This window comes from Entelurus aequoreus, linkage group LG04 (assembly GCF_033978785.1).
Source record: "Entelurus aequoreus isolate RoL-2023_Sb linkage group LG04, RoL_Eaeq_v1.1, whole genome shotgun sequence".
Classification (NCBI taxonomy): Eukaryota; Metazoa; Chordata; class Actinopteri; order Syngnathiformes; family Syngnathidae; genus Entelurus; species Entelurus aequoreus.
Window position 1 is genome coordinate 57,000,990 of NC_084734.1, and position 16,925 is coordinate 57,017,914.

Here is a 16,925-nt window from a genome sequence, read left to right on the forward strand (position 1 = left end):
ATTCCAGTCAGTTGTAAAAATGGCACAAAAGGAGCTTCTGTGACTAGAACGTTACTAACTCCTGTTATTTGTTGAAGGCTAAATTGTAGAGTATTTTACGATTAGTTGAAAGGACAGTGTTGCATGTGGGGTTGGTAGTGTCGCAGACCACCTCTGTTCAGAAATGTTTTTTTTTTAAACTTGACGTTTTAGATGGCTTCCCTCACTCCTCCTTTGAACCATCCGTCCTCCCTGTCCATAATCTGTATATTTGTGTCCTCAAAGGAGTGCTGTTTCTCCTTAAGATAGACAGCTGAGTCTTGGCCTGAAGAGTTTGCCCGTCTATGCTGTGCCGTGCACAGTATCACTTAGTGATCGTTTTGTTTCCCCAATATATAAATCAGTGCATTCATCCTTATACTGGATAGCATACACTTTGGTTTTGTTTTTGTGGATGTGGGGTTTCCGGTCTGTGGGGTGCACAAGGAAAGTATATTTCGAAGGAATCACAAATTTTCAAGTTTCAGCTTGAAAAAAAAATTCATATTACGAGTAGTGATGTCCCTTTTTTAACTTTATAACTTCCAATACGATACCGACATTGAGACCTTGAGTATTGTCCAATACCAGTATTGATCCAATTCGATCTAAACAAGAATCATATATATTTTTATTATTTTGGAGTATGGACTGTTAGAAAGGTTTGATCAATTAAAATTATTCAGAGAACAATGGTGAGTACAGTATGGTGGTTCTTTGGTCAAAATGTTGCATTGATTATGTTTTACAGACCATTTTCGTACAATCTCTTCAGGATGCGCTGTTTTGTAGGTGGTGTTACTTACCTGACTCCACTTCAATTGCGTCTTCTTCCCGTCATCCATGCTGTAGTTTTTAGCGCATCCATATTGAGTCTACTGACAGATATAAGAACTATTTGCTACTTAGTATTAGAAATGGCAAACGCGGAGGACGCATGTGCATTTACAAGCCAGTCTACTTCACAAAAAGAGTATAATGAAAAAGGAGCTTATGGACTATAACGGCAAACTACAATGGCGGACTGGCGCAAAGCATGGTGATTCGGATCAGCCCTAAAATGTAATCATCAGGGGCCTGATGTATATATATATATATTTTTTTGCAATTATTTTTTATTAAGGCAAGTTAAGTACAGTGCAATTGTGCTACAGTCAATATTTTTCTTTTTTCCCCATACGGAAACATTCAAAAGTCCAGTACTAATGGTTCTAAAAACAACCCTCCCATAAGAACAAATAGGTCTCTGAGACAATAAAGGTGCAAAGTGAGAAAATTCACACTAAACAAAATACAGTGAAGAAATAAAAATAATAAGTCTCAATAATGAAGTATGCATGTATATATATATAATACATTTCATTTCATTTCATTTTTTATTTATCTCCTTCATTGATGTGCATCTTTGATAGACAATTGTAACACAATTATTCAGTTACACCGTTACACACCAATGCCTGAGAAGGAGCAGGATGAAGAAAAATCTTATATTTTCCTGCCCCCTTCACATAATACATAGTCTTACTTAATGATATGTGAACCAACAATTACATCCAAATATAACGAAAACAAAACAAAAAAAACAAAAAAAACACAAGTGCAAAACTTCATGAAGTACAAACCGAACAAAAAAACAAAAGAAGTAATATACACCTCACGGGATGATACAAAACAAATACAAAACCAGGCAAAAACAAGTAAATTAATACATATAAAGCAAAATGTAAACACTTATGGCTGTCCATATGATTTTATTGTTCTGTCTTTATATTTTTTTTTCAATTGGAATATATTTTTACAATCTTTTATCTCATTATAAAGAGAATTCCAAAGTTTAACCCCCACCACTGATATACGCATTTGTTTTAAAGTTGTCCTTGAATACTGATGTTGGAAATGACCTTTTCTTCTATGCTCTTCATTCTCAGAAGTGATGACAAACATTTTTTGTAAATTTGCTGGTAATGTTTTGCTTTTAGCCTTAAACATGACACATAATGTCTGTAACTTTACTAGCTCCTGTAATTTCAATAAACCTGAATTAATGAATAATATGTTAGTGTGTTCTAAGTAATCTACTTTATGAATAATCCTTATAGCTCTTTTCTGTAGTTGATACAATGCCTTTATGTTACTCTTATATGTGTTCCCCCACACTTCCACACAGTAGCTGATATATGGCAATATAAGTGCACAATACAATATGCGCATTGCCCTATAATCTAACACATATTTTACCTTATTTAATATAAAAATACTCTTAGACATCTTTTTCCGTACATGTGCAATATGAGATTTCTATGTCAGACCGTCATCCAGTATCACTCCTAAAAATCTAAGTTCAGAAACCCTTTCAATATCAATTCCATCTATTGACAATTTGATCGTTTTCTCCCTTTTCCTCTTACAAAAAATCATGAACTTTGTTTTTTCTACATTTAATGATAATTTATTGGCATCAAACCATCTCTTAAGTTTAATAATTTCCTGTTCAATAATTTTTGATAATGCTTTTAAGTCGTGTCCCGAACTATAAAAGTTGGTGTCGTCCGCAAATAATACAAATTTCAATAACTTTGATACCTCACATATATCATTAATATATAAAATAAACAATTTTGGTCCCAAAACCGAACCTTGTGGAATTCCACATTCAATCCTCATTTGTTCAGATGTTTTACCCATAAAATCCACAAATTCTTGTCTATTATCTAAATAACTTCTTAGCCAGTCTAAAACTACTCCTCTCACACCAAATGAATACAACTTGGACAATAATATAGAATGATCTATAGTATCAAATGCTTTTTTAAGATCGATAAATACCCCTATAGTGTATTTCTTATTATCAGTTGCTGTTGCTATATCCTCAATTATATTCATTACACCTGAAGCAGTAGATCTATTGGTCCGGAATCCATACTGGCTCTCACTCAACAGCATGTTCTTTTCAATAAAACTATCTAATTTTTTTACAAATATTTTTTCAATTATTTTAGAAAATTGTGACAGTAGTGACACTGGTCTGTAATTAGTGAATCTATGTTTATCTCCCGTTTTAAAGAGTGGAATTACCTTTGCTACCTTCATTTTATTTGGAAAGGTCCCTGTTTGAAAAGAAATATTAAAAATATAACAAAGAGGTTTGATGATACAGTCAATAGTCTTTTTTACAATTATCATGTCTATACCATCACTGTATGTTGATGTCTTATTTTTCAGTTTTGTTACCACCGATACAATTTCATTTTCACTAACATCTCCTAGAAGCATGGACTGTAGCACTTTGCTTCCCCCTCTCCATCCACTCTGTATATCTTTATGTTCTCCAATACTCTCTGCCAATTTGGGTCCAACATTCACAAAAAAAGAATTGAATCCGTTTGCCACTTCATTCATATTTGTTATCATCTTATTATCCTCATTGATAAAATGGCTTGGTGGGTTTGTAGGCCCAGATGTTTTTCCTATTACCTTGTTCAGAATATTCCAAGTTCCTTTGATATTGTTTTTATTTTTTTCTAGTAAATTATTATAATATTCTCTTTTTGCTTGTCTCATTATTGTTATCAATTTGTTTTTGTAAACCTTATATTTCGTTTCAACATCCTTTGTTCTTACTTTTATGAAATCTCTATAAAGTTTGTTTTTCTTTTTACAAGCATTCTGTAGTCCCTTTATAATCCAAGGCTTTTTATTGTAGCTGTCTCTTTGTTTCCATACATTCGGACAATGCTTTTCATACAATGATAAATATATATTAAGAAAAGCCTCATATGCTGCATTTGCTTCTCCCCCATACACCTCATTCCAGTCTGTTTCAAATAAGTCCTTCCTAAACCTATTTATTGCCTCTTCAGTTCTTTTCCTTACATATCTATGAGTTTTTTCCTCCCTCTTTTTATCAATTGGACAGTCATAAGTAAGAAACACAGGTAAGTGGTCACTTATATCATTAATTACTAGTCCACTTTTTATATTATTTTTTATGTAATTTATAAAGATGTGATCAATTAACGTTGCACAATTTGTCGTTATTCTACTGGGTTTGGTGATCAATGGATAAAGCCCTCTACTATATACCACATCCAAGAAGTCTCTTGTTGATTTATTTCTGGGTGAGCTTAGCAGGTCTATGTTATAGTCGCCACACATGACAAATGTTTTCTTTTCCTTCACCTTACACAATAATTCTTCCAAACTATCATTAAATGCTTCTACTGTAGACCCAGGTGTCCTATATATACAAGTAACAATAACATTTCTCTTCTTTTCTATTTCTACCTCTACAGTTACACATTCAAATAAATCATCAATTACCACTGTCATACATTCCACAGGTCTACATTTCAATTCACAGTCAACAAACAGGGCCACACCTCCTCCCTTCTTGTTTCTTCTACAACAGTGATACAACTCATACCCGTCAATGGAGAAATCGATACCTCTGTCTTTATCGATCCATGTTTCAGAAAGTGCTATTATTTTGAATTTGCCATACATACATACACACACAGATAAACAACTATTTCTAAGTAGATATAGAATATCTAATGAATAACTAATACTCATAATGACAATAGACAAGGCAAAAATAAAAAAAATAAAAGTTTAAAAAAATAATAATAATTAAAAAAAATAAATAAATAAATAAATATATATATATATATATATATATATATATATATATATATATATATATATATATATATATATATATATATATATATATATATATATATATATATATATATATATATATAATATACACACATAAAAATAATAAATAAACTAAAGTCATAAGAAGGACACAGTTATTCACACATGCTGCTTCATCCTGACCTATTGAAGAGAATAACAGCTGCCCACATCCCAGGCTACCACCTCGGCAACCGAAGACCCGTGACTAGATATACTTATAGTCAGATCATACAATCTGGTACCTCGTTATGTAAAGGTAGGCAGTTGGGGTGAATGTAGGGCAGCCGGAGAGACACGAAAGGCGATGCTGCATTATTACTAAAATACCTCGTCAGGTAAGAGTTTCTTAAAATATTGGAGCACAGGTCTTCAGTGGGTGTAAAACCTATCAGAGCACCCTCTCAGAGAGAATTACATTTCTGTAACTTCAGGAGACATAATATATCGTGGAGCCATGTTTTAAAGGAGGGAAGTTGTGAAGATTTCCATAAAAGGATGATCTTCCTACGGGCAATCAGAGAGTCAAAAACAATAACATTGTCCTGATTGGCCGAGGTGGGGAGATCGTCAGGGTCTCTACCGAAAATAGCTACATGTGGGGATGGTTTGATGTTTAGACCGAGAATGTCAGAAATTGACTTAAAGATAGATTTCCAATAGTTAACTAATTTAGAACAGTACCAAAACATGGGAGTCAGATTACAAGGAGCTTGGGAGCATCTACTACAAGTCTCATCAATTGCATCTGGAAATATTCTAGAGAGTTTATATTTGCTGTAGTGAAGTCTGTGCAGCACTTTCAATTGGATGAGAGACAGCCTCGTGCAACTAGTAGAAGAGTTAACAGCCACTAGCACTTTTTTCCAGAAGTCCTCAGAAAGGTTATTGTGTAGTTCACTTTCCCAATCAGCCTTAATTTTTTGTATCACAGACTTGTTAGTTGTGAACAGGAGGTCATAATGAAACGAAACCTGGCCCCCGGGCAGGACTCCCGAATTGAGTGCCAAATCAATGCCACTGGGGACAGGGTCATGAGGAAATGCCAGTGAGTGGGTCTTAGCAAAATCACGGAGCTGAATATACCGAAAAAAGTCTGAGCCATTTAAATTGAATGCAGAACGTAATTAGTCGAAACTGGCAAAACCATCATCATTGTACAGGTCACCCAGAAAACGAAGGCCATTCTTCTCCAGAGATGCACATCGTGGGTCAATCCGAGCTGGTATAAAAAGGGGATTTCTACAAATGGGCATTGCTTTAGGGAGTGAGAGCCACCCACAATGCCGTCTAATATGTGACCATATCTTAAGTGTGCTTATTACCACAGTGTTAGACATGAAGCTCGCAGGAGAGAGGGGAAGGGTGCCACACACCAGTGATGGGAGAGAAGAAGAGAAAGAGTCAGCCTCTAATCGGCACCAACTGCACTGGGGTGAGATAAACCACAGTGTAATTGTGTGAACGTTAGCTGCCCAATAGTAACTGATTCAATTCGGCAGCCCAAGCCCGCCCACTTACCTGCCTCTCTGGAGTAAATTTATATTGGTTCTAGCACGCTTACCAGCCCAAATAAAAGAAGAAATAATGTTATTATATTTGAAATAGGACTTAGGCTCCAGCACCCCCCGCGGCCCCAAACAAGACAAGCGGTAGAAAATGGATGGATGGATATTTCAATGTCTCCCTGTGTTTCTCCCTATCTCAGCTGCATTCAGGCGGTAGGCGGGGTACACCCTGGACAAGTCGCCACCTCATCACAGGGCCAACACAGATAGACAGACAACATTCACACTCACATTCACACACTAGGGCCAATTTAGTGTTGCCAATCAACCTATCCCCAGGTGCATGTCTTTGGAGGTGGGCTAAATAAAGATATTTTGATAGCACATACATTTTTATAGTCTGTACCCTTCCTGCCAGAGATAGTGGCAAACAATTCCACATCTGTAGTTCTGATTTGACTGTAGCGCTTAAAACCGTGACATTTTTTTCATGGAGTGTACAAATGGTATGTGTGATTACAGTGCCGAGGTATTTTATTCCTGTGTTAGATATTTTAAATATTATGTACAAAGGTGACATTTCTACAGCCAGTTGATTAACCGGAAGACATTCACTTTACGAAATATTTAATTTATATCCAGAAATAATGACAAAAGTGTTCAGGAGCGAGAGAATAGGAGCAATACTTGTCAGGGGGTCACATACATATAGGAGGAGATCGTCAGCGTAAAGAGAGACGGGATGTTCAACTCCTATGCTCTTGATCCCCCTGAACCCTCCAACCGACTTTAAAGCCACTGATAACGGCTCGATGGCGAGCACGAACAACATAGGAGAGAGCAGACTGCCATGCCTTGTGCCGCGGAGAAGAGGAAAGGGTTATGAATTTTGTGTGTTTGTACACACAGATGCATAGGAGGAGCAGTAAAGAAGTTTTATCCAGGAGATGAAGCTGGCACTAAATCTGAAATTCTGCAAGGTGAAAAAAAGTTAATCCCACTCCACCCTGTTCTCTCGGCGTCGAGAGATATTACAGCCTCAGGTTCAGTAGAAGACGATGAGGTGTGAATAATCCCAAGGAGCCTTCTGACGTTAGTAAAAGAGTGTCTCCCCTTTATGAATCCTGTCTGATCTTCTGAGATTACAGTGGCCAAAAAAGCCTCCAGACGACGGGCTAGAATTTTAGCTAAAACTTTCACATCAACAGAAAGAAGCGAAATTGGGCGGTCGGACGCACAGCTTGTTGGGTCCTTGTCTTTCTTGTGAATGAGAGGTATAGAAGCTTGCATGAGTGTGGGTGGCAAGGAGCCCTGTTGGAATGATGGGTTAAACATTTCGAGTAGGAGTGTAGCCAGCAGGTCAGAGAACCGTTTGAAAAACTCCACACGATATCCTTCAGGGCGTGGTGATTTACTACTACGCATTAGGCATATAGACTCTTTGATTTCAGGGAAAGGGATTCAAAGAGCATCTAGTGTCTGTCAAGCATTTGGTGAAACTTTTGGTGGAGTTATTTTATCAAAGAAATTACGTAATTGACTTTCATCGTTAGGGGACTCAGAGGTATACAGTTTAGAATAAAATGATTTAAATATGTTGTTATGTTATCTTGGTCAGAGGTCAAACAATCTGACTCATCTGGTGCCTGTGTGATCTGGTTGGAAGCCAATCTGGCCTTCAGTTACTGGGACAGAAGGCGACCTGCCTTGTCGCCATGTTCGTATATATTACCACGAGAGCAGAGGAGGAGACACTCAGCTTCTGTAGTAAGAAGAAGGTCAAGTTCCTAGCCTTTCTTTGTACAGGTCAGTTGATTGGTTAACCGACAGCAAGGCATCAAGATCAGCTCTAGATTTTTCTAATTCCCTTTGGCGAGCCTTGTGCAGCTTGTTTGGATGAGATGTGTAGGAGATAATTCTACCCCTAATTAAAACTTTTAGGGTCTCCCACTGTAATGAGGGTGAAGTTTGATCATTGTTATTCGTTTCACAAAAAAACCTATCAAATCAGCCACGTAAGTTTACATTGGACAGCAATAATGGATCCAGATGCCAAATTCTGAATTCCTTTGGTTTGAGGTCAAAGCGGAGGTCCAGGATCAGCAGTGCAACTGTTCAGGCCTCTGGGTGTGGTGATAATTACCTCCAAAGATGTTAGCCTCCTTGGGGGACGAGAACCTCTTCTTTACCTTGCCATCCAATGTTATTTGCTAACAGGCCAAGAAGAGCAGGGCCGAGGTTGTATAGCTTAGCCATGAACTCCCCGTATTTTCCGCGTTCCTTGACAACCTCCAAAGCATAGTCTTCAAAAATCTGAACAGGGGCCCCGCGGTACTGGAGTTCCTTTGTTTCTTGCGTGCTTCTCTGATTATCGGGTCCTTGGTCCGGTAGTGGGGGAGACGTATGATTACAGCCCGTTGTCACGACCCAGGCTGTGGCCTAGCGGCGAACGCCCTATGTGCACGATCGAGTTCGGGGAGAGATTGAAGGGTCTCGTCGCCAAGCAATTCCATGAAAAGTTTAGTGAAAAAGTCTGTGGATCGAGGTTCCAAAACAACCAAAGAAACGAAAGGTTTTAACTGAGGAGACAAAAAAAACAAACAGAGCTTACCCGGAAAAAAGGACAATTAAGGATCAACATTGCTCGCTCGAGTGAGCTCAAAGACGAGGAGTTTCAGACCGATGCTGCCTTGGCTGTTTTTGCTGGACGAGTGAGTGACTTTCAATGCTCAAATCAAAATGTTAATGCTAATGTTACTCGTCAGAATTTTGCATGGTAGCAATAAATAGCCACCAGTGTGTTAGTTTCACTACGACTTCCTCCGAAAAAAATCTCCCACTCTTTGCTTTGGACCCGCATACATTCTTGGTGCATGGTAACGTCATGTATAGGGCAATTCAAGCGCTATTTAACATCATTAGAGACGTAATCCATCCATCCATTTCCTACCGCTTGTCCCTCTCAGGGTTGCGGTGGTGGCTGGAGCCTATTCCAGCTGCACTCGGGCGTAAGGGGGAGTACACCCTGGATAAGTAACCAACTCATCACAGGGCCAACACAGATAGACAGACAACATTCACACTCACATTCACACACTAGGACCAATTTAGTGTTGCCAATCAACCTATTTTCAGGTGCATGTCTTTGGAGGTGGGAGGAAGCCGGAGTATCCAGAAGGAACCCACGCAGTCACGGGGAGAACATGCAAACTCCACACAGAAAGACTCCGAGCCCGGGGATTAAACCCAGGACCTTATTATTATGAGGCACACGCACTAACCCCTGTTACACCGTGCTGCCAAGAGATGTAATATTTGTGCCAATATTACAGCGGGCATTATGTCAGTCTGACTGTATATGCGCTAGTTATCATGGGAAATGCAGTCTTTTTCTGGCAAAACACTACTGCTTTGGTCCACTGGCGCCATCAAAATCAACCAAAACTGAAAGCTTTTAAGTGGGGCTTTAAAGATAAGTTCGCTTCGTCTTGATTAATTGCAGCCTTTATTAATTAAATTATGTCCACCCTCACAACAGTTAACGGCGTTGCAGTTTTTACCAACCATTGCCTGTGGGCTCCTCATGCAACTACTAATAATATTAATGCAAATTGAATGAGATCGTTATTTTGCCGTTCTGGTTAAATAAAATTGTATCTGTGACGGCAGAAGTGGTGCAACAGTGCTGATTGCTGGTGAAAATGTGGCATATACAGCAGGAAATACTCACAACTGTTAAAGTTTTTTGAGCGATATTCTCGTAACCATTCAATGTGGATTATGTGTTGAAGGACACCGCAATAAATAAAGACATCTATAATCCTCCTGATTGTCAGTGATGTGTTAAAACATCAATACATCATACACATCAGTGGTCCCCAACCTTTTTGTAGCTGCGGACCGGTCAACGCTTGAAAATTTGTCCCACGGACCGGTGGTGGGGGGGGGTATTTTAATTTTTTTTAATTTTTTTTATTTTTTTTTTACATAAATAAATACAATCATGTGTGCTTACGGACTGTATCCCTGCAGACTGTATTGATCTATATTGATATATAAAGTATATATTGTGTTTTTTATGTTGATTTCATAAAAAAAAAAAAAAAAATGTATTTTTATTTTTTTTTAAATTTCTTGTGCGGCCCGGTACCAATCGGTCCGCGGCCCGATGAGCTCAGTTACAGCTCATTTTGATTACCTATTCTGTGTTATATGTGTTTTATGTTGCACGATTGCACCAACTATTCTGATTCTGATTCTGATTCTGAAACTATTTTTAGCATTGACAACCGAGAGCTAACTTTATGCTGCACCGGACTTAAGGAGAGACTTTAATGTACTACATTTTCCAATAATGTGTATTACACATTATTGGAAAATGTAGTAAGCTAAGCTACAAGTTACTCTCGATTAAATGTAGCTTAGCTACAAAAGGAAGCTACACGGCAAAAGTACAGTATATACAGTATATACTGTATATATATAAACATATACATACTGTTTCCGATTCCCGTGTCGTAATGTGAGTGCGTGTCTGTTATGATTTTACTTCCTGGTTTCGATGACCCACCTAATCTTGCCTCTAATTGGCCAGTCCGTAATGTTTCGCCCTAACCTTAGCCAATCGTGACTCATCATACGAACACCAACCAATCATCATGGATTTTCTCTGTATGTATGGATTTTCTCATACATCCAGGTCATTGTATTTTCTCTGTATTTTTTTGGGCCTGGATTCACAGTCCATTTTCGCTCGTTGTAGCTTGTAGCTTTACATAGTTCTTAAAATACCTAAGCTGCAGGAAACACTGCTGGTTGAAAAAGTAGTGAAGCTACCGCCAAGCTACTGGGAACTGTAGTTAAGCTACATAGCTTAGCTACATGTAGCTTGTTACTGCCAATCACTCCACGTACAGTTGTGGACGGCGTGGCGAAGATGGTAGAGTGGCCGTGCCAGCAATCAGAGGGTTGCTGGTTACTGGGGTTCAATCCCCACCTTCTACCATCCTAGTCACGTCCGTTGTGTCCTTGGGCAAGACACTTCACCCTTGCTCCTGATGGGTGCTGGTTGCTCCCGCCATCAGTGTGTGAATGTGTGTGTGAATGGGTGAATGTGGAAATATTGTCAAAGCTCTTTGAGTACCTTGAAGGTAGAAAAGCGCTATACAAGTATAACCCATTTACCCATAACAGTGTTGGTAATAACGCCGTTACCAACTACGTTATTTTTTCAGAAACGAGTAATCTAAATAATTACTGTTCTGTTACTGTTGAATGAAGTGCAAGACATCAGAGAGCAAGGGCGGGAATGACAAAATTATCAGCAGTAGGTGAGAATCGCTGTATCTCGGCTGTCAGCGCTCTGTGAGTCACACACACCTCTCCCCTCAGCCCTCAGTAAACCAGTGTCAACGAAAATGTTGACATGAACGAAATCCAATCATATTTAATTTAATCTTGTAGATGGGTGGGACAAGTTGGGACTATATCCAATCACAGTTATTCAGTAGCCTCAAATATGAGTGATTGGTGAGTGTTGGCGACGAAGTGAGAGCCAATCAGATGCTTTTCCTTGTCAGATGAGGAAGTTAAAATTCTCGCCAGCAGTGCCAAACGTGTGGATTGAACATGTTCCACATTGTAATATGTGAAGAGTGAAGAGGACACGTTTTATTTTTGAAGCTATATGATGCCATCAGCAGGCGAGTCATCGATCGTGACATCTACACCACTGTAAGTTAGCTATGTGTATTTGCTGCTACTACCACACTCATAAACAAATTATGATGAAGGCATGCATCGTAACTCCGTATCACACCACACATACTGTACATACCTGCTTAGTCAGAGGTGTAGCATAAAAATACTTTAAGAATCTTTGTGTAAATAAGTGAAGAATACAGAAACTTTGAGGCATGATTCAGCTGACCTGATGATAAACTAGTTTGAGAAGCATGTTTTTGTATTATTCATAACACTACTGTACTTCTCAGTTCTGTAAATATTGACTATTGTGTGTGAAGTCCTACTTAAGCTTAAATTCAATTGAAGAGTTATACCATCAAGTGAAGATAAACGTTGTGATGGTTGATAAAATGAGGATGAAGGATATAGCTGACTAAGTGCAATCCAGTTCTCCAGGTTAGAGTTGGACACATACTGTATCTAACGATCAAATTTAATGAAAAGGCAGCAATGTTACGACTGTATTAGCATAGAAAAAAAGTGGTGCAGCATGATGGAACAGATGTTGCTCACTTCACATTACTGACTGCCCCCTGATACCGTATACAGTGTTTTTATTCTTCAATCGGTTAATGTCAATATCTTTGATATTAAAGATGTTATCGAACGTAATAGCGTACAAAATAACAAAATGATTTTTTTTTTTTTTTAAATCTGTTCCTTCTAATCCATTTTCTACAGCTTGTTACTCTCTGTGTCTCCTAGCCGCTCAGGCAAAACATATTGTCTAAAAATTCATTTTTTTCCATCGATAACGTGACGTCAAGTGCACTCTTTCAGTCAATTAGTGCGTGAGGAATATATATATATATATATACACAGCCCGATAACGTGACATCAAGTGCACTCTTTCAGTCAATTAGTGCGTGAGGAATGTATATATATATATATATATATATATATATATATATATATATATATATATATATATATATATATATATATATATATATATATATACAGCCCGGCCCCCGGCCAAATTGTATTAACCCAATGAGGCCCCCGAGTCAAAACGTTTGGGGACCCCTGATCTAATATATCTATTGTACTGTGGAATCTGGGCAGAAACGAGTATAATGGCACTCTCTATCTCTTTGTCAGCAACATTTTAGTGTGTGTAACAATCCTGCAAAAATGCTTGTAGACGCTTAGCGCAATATTGATTATCCATTCAAATGAAACCCAAGAACACGTGTTAGGGGCACAGAAATGTCCAAAATGAGATTCAAGTTTAACCTTTGGTTAGTTTCCCTCTGCTCTGTTTGATGACTTTTAATGACAACGGACACCAGAGTTGCTGAACGGGAATATTTACAAGACATCATTGACGCTGTCACACATGCTTGCAATGCATCTGAACCCTGAGGCAAATTTGGAACCAAATGCACCACACGTTCCAAAACAGGATCATTTTGCAAATCACTAAACAACAAACAAATGAAAACCTTGACAGGAAAGCATTAGTGCCCAGATAGTTCAACACAATACTTGTGCCAGCTGGCCAAAAGTGCGCACTGATTCTGCCTCAGGCTGCCATGCCTCACTGGCATCCTCCTATTAAGAGGTCCTCCATACTTTGACCTGAAAAACTCTGCCATTGCTGCAGCGACTTCATGTTGCCTTCTTCTGGAGTCAATATGGCCAGGTGCACACAAGGCTAATGATCTTGGTTCCAATGGTGCTGGCTGGTGTCAAGGTTCTTGAAAGCCAATATTCAACAGCTGCTTGTTGTCCTCATTGTGTATAGTAGCAGATACTTTTGTTGTAAATACAGAACATGCATAGTGCTCTGGCTAGTGAGCATTTGCTGACAAACAATTGGGCACAAACTAACTAGCTACAAAACAATGGCCTTTGTAGTATAAATTGTCTGGTAGCACTTTTATATAAAATGTATTTAAGTCACTTCAGTACTGCTGAGGAGACGTGTGTATGACAAACATTCCTGTACACAAAATTTTTGTATTGTAATATACATCAGGAAGTGTTGTGTAAGAAAGTGTTAAAAATAAAACCATCAAAAGCCATCTGCTTTTGTATAAAGATAAGTTAGGTTAAATGAAAATATTATTATTATTATTATTATTATCTATCTTACGGTATATCAAAAATAATTTGAGCAAAATTTAATTTAAATATTGTCGGTGTGGCCCTCCAGCAGTGCTCGGGTTGCTCATGCGGCCCCCGGTAAAAAATAATTGCCCACCCCTGCTTTAAATGGTTGTAGTGTAAAACATGTAGACACTTGATTTAAGAACCCCTCATTGTATAAACTTTTCAATTACGAACCACGGACCGGATAAAAAATTACTTTTTGCACAAATCTTGTTTCTGTGTAAGAACATTTCATCCCTGGAAGCACATCCATTATGGACGGGCTGATAGATCTACGGTAATCATCGTTTGCCAGCAGAGCAGTGCTGTTATGAGCTACTTCGTGTGCCTTTTAAGTGTTTTATAGACTTTTTACAAAATGTTCTTGTTTTGCTCAGGCAATATGGGTCCAAAGAAAGCCATAAACAAGCGACATATGGTTTGAAACAATTAGGAAGTATTTGCAGCGTCGTTGACACAGCCCCCACCCCCTTTCTTCTGTTGCATGCCAAAAAGCAACAGCAAGGTCAAGTGGATTTTACTTTTTTCTTAATCATTGTAGCAACCTAGCTGTTAAATTTAAGGAGTTTGTCATTTGAAACAGTGAGTGCACCATGGTGGCTAGTAAAAGTGTGTGCGCATGTCAGCAGGGTGGCTGCATAAAAAGGACTGTTCAGTTAGTTATTGTTGTTTTGACTTTGCTATTAAATAGAACATTGATCCATCGCCTCCTTGTGTTGGTTGTTTAAAATACTGTACTGTATAGCACTTTGTTTAAAGTGTAAAAACCTTTACTAAATATACACTTTTCTCAAGGCTGGAACTTATTTTTCATATTAACATTGTTTTTTTATGGAGACATTTGCTACAATATAAAATATAACTTTGCTATTAACGAATCATGTTCAAGAACCAATTAAGTGCATAAATTGATGTTCCACTGTACATTACATGACAAAATACATTAACATTGTGTTATTTTGTCTCAAGATTCTAATTTCCTTCAAAAAGGACACGGTTTGAGGGTAGCAGTTCCCCCAAGTTGGCTCTAATCAGGAGACAGTAGTGTTTAGCATTTAAAGTGACTCTTTAGAAAGGAGGAAAGTTGCCAGTTTGTTCAATGCCCGCCCCCAAGTGCCGAAAGGCAAGAAAGTTGAGAACATAGAGAAACACAGCGCAAGCAAACAGTTTTCGCACGTGCACGGAAAAAAAACACTTTTATGTGCAATTTTACTTTATTTTTAGTCTACTTTATACCTGCATTATCTTTTCCATCCTTACCCTTTCCATCCTTTTTTAACTGAGCTACTGTGTGGAACAATTTCCCTTGTGGATCAATAAAGTTTGTCTGAGTCTGAGTCTAAATAACAACCACTGTTTGTGTGTGAGCGGAATTTGTTTGAATGGCTCTTTGATCGGACCGGCTCTGCCACTGAGTCGCTCCTACACTCTTGTTGTGAAATTTGAAATTCCATACCCGGGTGAGGAACTGTTGTCATGTTAGAGGCGGAATCCACTGTAATCGGTTGCACTTAAGGAAATCCCGCCCCCAGGACCTAGTCTTTCACTTGATTGCAGAGAGCTAATCATTGCATGTATAAGAAGCTGGTAAGTGTGTCATAAAGATATCATGAATTTCGGTGGATTGGGCAGCTGAGATAGGCTCCAGCACCCCCGTGATAGAAAATGGATGGATGGATGACAACACTAAATTGAGTGTGAATGTTGTCTGTCTATCTGTGTTGGCCCTGCGATGAGGTGGCAACTTGTCCAGGGTGTACCCTGCCTTCCGCCCAAGTGCAGCTGGACCAGCGGTAGAAAATGGATGGATGGATGGATGTTTATCTGGTGGAATTAGTCCATAAGACTACAAGCACCGGACAATGAAATGAACGTAATGTAGTCACTATTAAAGTTGAGTTTGTTTGAGTTAAGCTAAAGTTAGCTTTAGTTACGCTAACGGTGGTTTCCATGACACAACATTTAACAAAGGGAACTCATTAGCAAGAGAGAGAATGGCAATTAACTGACACATTAACACGCGAAGTCCCAGAGAAGGGTCAATTGACATTTTTACCTAGAAAACACACAAGAGGGTCATTTGACCCCTAGTCCCCCCTGTGGACACTCCTTTTGTTATGAAAATGTGGCTGTTAGTGGCACACGGCAGGGGGCCACTTGAGCCTGTGTGGGGGAGGGGACCTTACAGCTCAAGCTTTAGTTCTGAGGTAGGTTGTGTGTGTTTTTGCAAGGATCAACAGAATGAAGGGATCAACACTCTGACATTTATTGTTAAAAAAAATACAAAACAAAACATATTTACAAAGAATGAAAAAGCAACTGTTTTCCCAGTTTTGGTGTGGAGGGTTGTTGCAGAAGCAATTGTTATTTTTGTGTGCCAAAAATAGTTTAAAAAAAAAATTTACAAAGAAAAAAGCATATTTACAAAGAATGAAAAACCATGTCCATGTAAACGTGACTGACATACATTTGAGCAGTCACTCACAATCCTGGCACTGCCATTGCTCCTTTCGGCATTTCCCACATGTATAATTTTTCTGTCTACCTAGACAAACTGCCCCTAACAGCCTCATTACCATAACAAAATGAGTGATTAGTGTATTCGGGAAAAGCGTCGGGCCAAATGACCCCTCTCTGGGTCTTCTAGGTAGACAGAAAAATGCTGGGACTTCTAGTGTTAATCAAATTATAGCAGTGATACGATGTGTTTTCTCAGTTTTAATATTTTACAGTCACTATCTCTTAGAAAGTAACGGTTACATTTCCACATAGGTCAACTTTGTGGCTAGTTGGAGTTGGGGGTTGAATCACCAAAATGATTCCCGGGCGCGGCGCCGCTGC